At 42.8% G+C, this 5891-nt stretch overlaps 1 pseudogene; it reads right to left on the bottom strand.

Annotated features, from left to right (window-relative positions):
• Positions 1–332: 332 nt before the first annotated feature.
• Positions 333–5891, bottom strand: part of LOC116098728 — a 7199-nt pseudogene continuing 1640 nt past the window's right edge.

The following is a 5891-nucleotide window of genomic DNA, read 5'->3' as shown; positions in this document are numbered from 1 at the left end:
AAGAGACCAAATGTATGGCAGAGGGTAACTTCAGAACGATCTTTCTTCCTTGGTAACTGCAGAAGATGGGCTTCTGAGCTCTTCCAATGGCCAAAAATGCTATCACAAGAATAAAGAATTAAAAAATAGGGCAGACTTGGGAGACTACAGCAATGCAGTCAACACTGATAGCTGTTACCCACAGAAAAGCCTTCTGCTTCAGTGAGCCCCCACAAAACAAGTTGCTGGCTAGGAACTTTCAAGAGGAGATAATGGAGGTGCCCTCCAGAGCCCATTAAGAACTCAGGGCTAGTAGCACGCACCCATAGAGCCTCTCTCATGCTCATCCACTACTAATAAGAATACTGATTGATCTTGGTAGGACTCAGCAGGTATCCAGTGTAAATTGTTGAGCCTTGGGAGGACCCAATGTAGGACTGAGTGGCAAACTGGTGTTGGTACTGAGCATGGGCCACACTGCCAAAAGTAAGGAGGCTAGGCCCAACACTGACAGGCACTTGATCCACGAGAGTGCTAGGGTGGGTGGTATAAGCTGCAGCATGCCTTGAGGAACCCTGGAGAGAGAAAAGGTGAGCAATGGGACTGGTGGAACCCAATGCAGCAGAAGAAGTAGGGGCAGCATAAATATACAGGTGAGGCTGGCTTGGTAGGTGAGCAGGGTCTGCAGCCAAGGGTGGGTGCCCTGTCAAGTGCAGTGGGCTGCCATGCTGGAAGGCATAGGGGGCTTGGGAGAGTGGGGCCACAAATGCCTGCTGTCTGCAGGGAGCAAGGTTGCTGTTTCTTTCCTGTGAGGTTGAAGCTGACGATGACTGCTGGTTCTGGATAAGGTTGAGTGGCTGCACTGAGCTGGCTCCTCCTTGTTGAGCTCGATACCCTGTGGGAGTAATACAGCATCCAGGTGACTGTCCACTCACTGATGCCACTGGTTTGGTCTTTACTGCTCCGGAGACCTGAGGCCTGTGTTGCTACAGTGCAGTCTCCAAGATGTGCTTTCAAAGGAGGCACAATGATAGGACAGGTGCCAATGCCATCAGGTGCAGTTCTGCCAGGTCCCTCCAGAAGTATCCCACTCTTTTCCCACAGATCACTCAGTGTGTCAGTGGGATATGGGCTGCATAGGGAGGAGTCAGAGTCTGAAGAATCATTGACAGTAACATAACTGATGACATTAAACCTTGCCTGTAGGCTCGAGCTATTGGACTTGTATTTGTCTTCTTCTTCTTCTTCTTCTTCTTCTTCTTCTTCTTCTTCTTCTTCTTCTTCTTCTTCTTCTTCTTCTTCTTCTTCAGATAGTACGGATAGTAATGGCACTCACAGGAGGACTGGGAGTATCTGGAATGATGATTGGCTGGTGCTGGTCTTGGACAGGGACTAGGGAATTATAAGAAGATGTGGTATGAAGAGGACTACTCCCAACCAGAGTATAAACTTGAGAAGGCAGAACTTCCAGAGGGGATTTGGATGAGACTGGAGCAGACTGCTTATTCTTCTTTAAAGAGAGGGAACCAGACTGTTGTTGTCTGACAACATGGGCAACACTAACATTCAGAGGCTGGGCAGTGCCCAAGGTCACAAGGTTAGTCAGCAAAGATGGCTGCTGTATGATAGCACTAAACTGGTTGCCATGAGAGTGGGCATTACTTCAGTCAGCTAGCTGCTAGCTGCTCCCCATAGCCTCTGGAATCACTGCAACAGGTTGGACAGAGTTGTGTAGAGCTACCCCAGGCAGTTGTTGCCAAGCTGAAAGCATGAGAATTTGTTGGGTTCCTCCAGGCCAGACTTGCTGTATGAGTACTCCTGACTGGATCTGTAGTGGCTGAGCAGCAGGTGCCTGGAGTACAATTGGCACAGCATTATCCATCCTCACAGGGAATCCAGAATGTTTTGTTGTTGCTTACATCTTATACCCCTACTGCATGTTTATGGCAAGAAGGTGTACTAGAATGGATTTATCTCCCTCATTCTCAAGTAAAAATGGTATCTTCTTATCCTTTCATGTATAGTCAATTAATTATTAAAGGGAGGTTAAGATCAAGGGAACTACTTGGTAAAGAAATGCATGAAATTGCTATTCCTTATAATAAGGAGCAACTGGATTTACTAAAAATCATTTGTTGAGAATTAGGAAAAACAATGATATCACTTATGAAATGGCTCAATTACAAGCCCAAATCTTGCTATGAGCAAAGCACATGTTAAATCTACTGATGTAGAAGATTTGGCTCAGGCTATTAGCTTTGGTTTATGGTCATTAAACCCTGTTAGTTGGCTACATAGGATCGGTGTTGTCGCCATGGCTACAGGAATAATAATTCTTCTGTTTATTTTTCCAGTCATCTTTCAACTAGTCTTTTCTTCCATTTCTACATCCAAAAGAGATATTTATGAGCTGAAATTAAAAAAATAAGAAAAGGAGAGATGCCACACCACCTCCAGTAGGATCTGTGTGACAAGTTCCACAGACTAAGGCGATTGACCTCAAAGTGGGGAGACCTCCTGGAACCGGTTGTGGAACTCTTTGCCAGAGAAAAATTATTGAGCCGTAGTTCTCATGGCAATCTGTTTTGCTTTCTCATATTTCTTTTCTTATTTACATGTTCCTCGTAGCCTAGGCCAAGATCTTAAGTGAGAATAATGGGTAAGAAACAATCCCTTGAGATGGGGTCACTAACATGACTTTATCCCTGAGGAAACCAACACTTTACTTTTTAAATCATTTACAAAACTATTATGATAGATAAAATCTTTCCCAACAATAAAATTTCATATGGCAACACGTGTTTCATCTGTGGAGAGCCGAGCCCCGAGAGGAGCAAGCGGCCTCATAAACAAAGCCCTTATTTGGCTAAGCTTGTTGCCATTGGTTGCTTCCGCATCTGGTGATCTATCCACTTTTGCTACATGGCCCATTGGGATTGGCTAAGCTTGGGAGTACTCAACAGCCGAGGGTGGGCCAGGAGGTAGAGTTTAAGTAAATGCTCCAGAGAGAGGCAGGAGTGGCAGAAGGCATAAGATTAGAGCAGGAGGCAGAAGGCAGAAGTAGGAGAAGCAGGCAGGAGGAGCAGGAGGGAAAAACATTGTTAAAAGGTTCCTGAAATAAACTGCAAAAAGGAAGAGCTTGTGTCTTTGCGTCTTTCTTGCCGGATGAGGAGGACGTAACAACTGGTGGCTCGTACAGCTCTCCACATTCATCAGAGGTGGGTTTTGGTATATGGTAAAGAAAGCCTTAATTAGAAAGAATTAAAATAGTTTAAATTTATGCATTGAAGATTTATAAAAAATCAGGCATTAGATGTTAAATAATAATTGACCATATGGGGCTGGAGAGTTAGCTCAGCAGTTAAGAGCACTTAACATAAAGATTTTTTTAACCTGCTTTTGGAAATATGTCACTAGCCTTGGACAACTGCCCTACTCAATACATCCTTTTAGAATTGTTATATTTTGATGATTTATATTACTGATTATGTTACCTGTTCTGTTTGTGACTCACTGAATACATAGTTTTAGAGTTGTAATGCTTGGATGATTTGTGTGCTTTACTGTACCAAATGATTTTTGTTGGTATTTGTAATTGTTTCACTGGATACAGTTTCTAAGTGTTGTAGTGTTTGTTTTTTAATGTATAAAATCCCCTGCTTGAGAACTGAAACATACACTCAGATTCAAACTGCCTCTGTGTTTGTTCCTGTTTGTCACTGCCAAATCCTTACCCACCTGGCTTTGTGGATCTTCATTCTAGGGACTCCCAAACTCGACTGGAGTGGTCCATGGCAAACTCCTTATTTGTTTCTCATCAGAAATCAAACAGGTTACCAACAGATAACAACAAATCATAACAAAATTAAATATAGTAACATAAAAATCATCATATTTCAGTTGGACAAGACAAACAAACAAAAGGAAAAGAGCCCAAAAGAAGGTGCAAGAATCAGTGACGTACTCATTCACTCACTCAGTAATCCCATAAAAACACTAAAGTGGAGGGAATAATGTATAGTCAGAGGACCTGGTACAGACTCCTGTAGGCTGCTTTAGTCTCTGTGAGTTCATATGAGCTTCGCTTATGTTGATTTGGAGGGCCCTGTTCTCCTGGTGTCTCCCTACCCTTCTGGCTCCTACATCCTTTCTGCCTCCTGATCCATAATGTTCTCTGAGCCCTAAGGGGAGGTATTTTGGTGTGAGCAATCCATCTATTGTATCCCAAGGTCTCTCATTCTCAGTGTAATGCATGGATGTGGGTCTTTGTATTTGGTCCCAGCTGCAGCAGGAGGAAGCTTTTCTGATGATGACTGAATATGGTACTGATTTATGAATATATAACAGAATGTTATTAGGAGTCATTTTTTAGAACAATAGAACTTGTTTTTCCCTGGGTCTCTGGACTATCTAGTCTATAGTTCTTGGTAACTCAAGCAGGTCAGGTATAGGTTCCATCTAATGGAGTGGGCCTTCAGTAAAATCAGATATTGGCTGATTTACCCCCACAAGCTTTGTTTCACCATTGCCCTACCATGTCTTGCAGGCAGGTCACAAAGTGATTGTATCTGGCTTGGTATTTATGTTATACTTTTGGTACCATACAGAGTACCTTCCTGTACCAAAGTCTCTTGAAAGTAGGGGTGAAGTCTCTGTAAGCACCAACTCAATATCTCCATGTTCAATAAGTTGTATAGGTGCTGCCTTGAGCAATGAGGTCTTATTCTCAGTTTGTAGAGAACAGCCTCTAGTCTTGGTGACAGTCTGGATTATTTGAGGATTCTCATGGGACCCCTTTGGAAAACACCTCAATTAAATGTAACCAAATCTAGGTTGTGGAAGCTTTGATAGGTAACAGGAGATGGCCAGTAGGGATGCTGTTTCCCCCATTATTTGGTAATTTCAATTAGATTGCCTTCAATTACATAGTTATTTTAGTAAACTTCTATTGTATTAGATTTCCATACTACTCCTCAGATGGTCCTTAAATGTATCTGTCTCTCAGTTTATTGCCCCCCTTGTCCCCCTACCCTTACCATCCCCATTTGATTCTCCTGATCAAGACCTCCCTATCTATCCATAACTATCTATTCTACTTCCCTTTCCTAATGAGATATATCTGTACTCCCAGTCCCTTAATCTATATACCTATCTGTGGGGCAGTAGACCATGCCATCAGACAAAAGAACTGGTAGGGTTGAAGAAAATTCAGAACTCTCATAAATCATATAATTGAGCATGGCAGTAATTTGAACCAGCCCCTGACCAGGTTCCTGTTCTGGAGCAAGTGACCATGACACCCCACAAGGAGGACCATGACAATCAGTCTTGTAGGGCCAACACCTGAAGTCCTTCTTCATGTAAATAGAGGGTCTCTAACTTCTCAGACTGAAGATGTACCCCTATGTTCCACCCTACCCCCAAAATGTTTATAAAGTCCCTGTCTACAAGGAATAAAGTGCATGAGTTATTTCGCCAAAGATCCTCTGAGGGTGCCGCTCTCATTGAGCTGTATGTACCACTCCAGGGAAGAGTTTTACCTCTGGAAGCTTTCATTTCTCGACCGTGACTGCACCTAGGCTGGATGTGCACACTTGCTTGCAGCCACTTTCTTCTTTGTGGCTCCGCCACAAGCTCTTAGATGACCAATGATTCTTACCACTTACCACCAACACTTGGGCAGCAGTTGCTGTGGAAGAGGTCAGAAAGACTGCCCTGCTTTAGCTTTGTTATCATTTATTTAATTGATAATATCCACATATACTTGAATACATACCATATTGTCTTACTGGGTCTGTGATACCTCATTCAGGGTGGTTTCTTCTAGGTTCATCCATTTGCCTGCAAAATTCATGACACTATTGTTTTTTTAATTAGATATTTTATATATTTACATTTCAAATGTTATATCC

This window comes from Mastomys coucha, chromosome X, assembly GCF_008632895.1.
Source record: "Mastomys coucha isolate ucsf_1 chromosome X, UCSF_Mcou_1, whole genome shotgun sequence".
Lineage (NCBI taxonomy): Eukaryota > Metazoa > Chordata > Mammalia > Rodentia > Muridae > Mastomys > Mastomys coucha.
The sequence above is the reverse complement of the archived record's forward strand: the minus strand, read 5'-3'. Positions and strand labels throughout refer to the sequence as shown.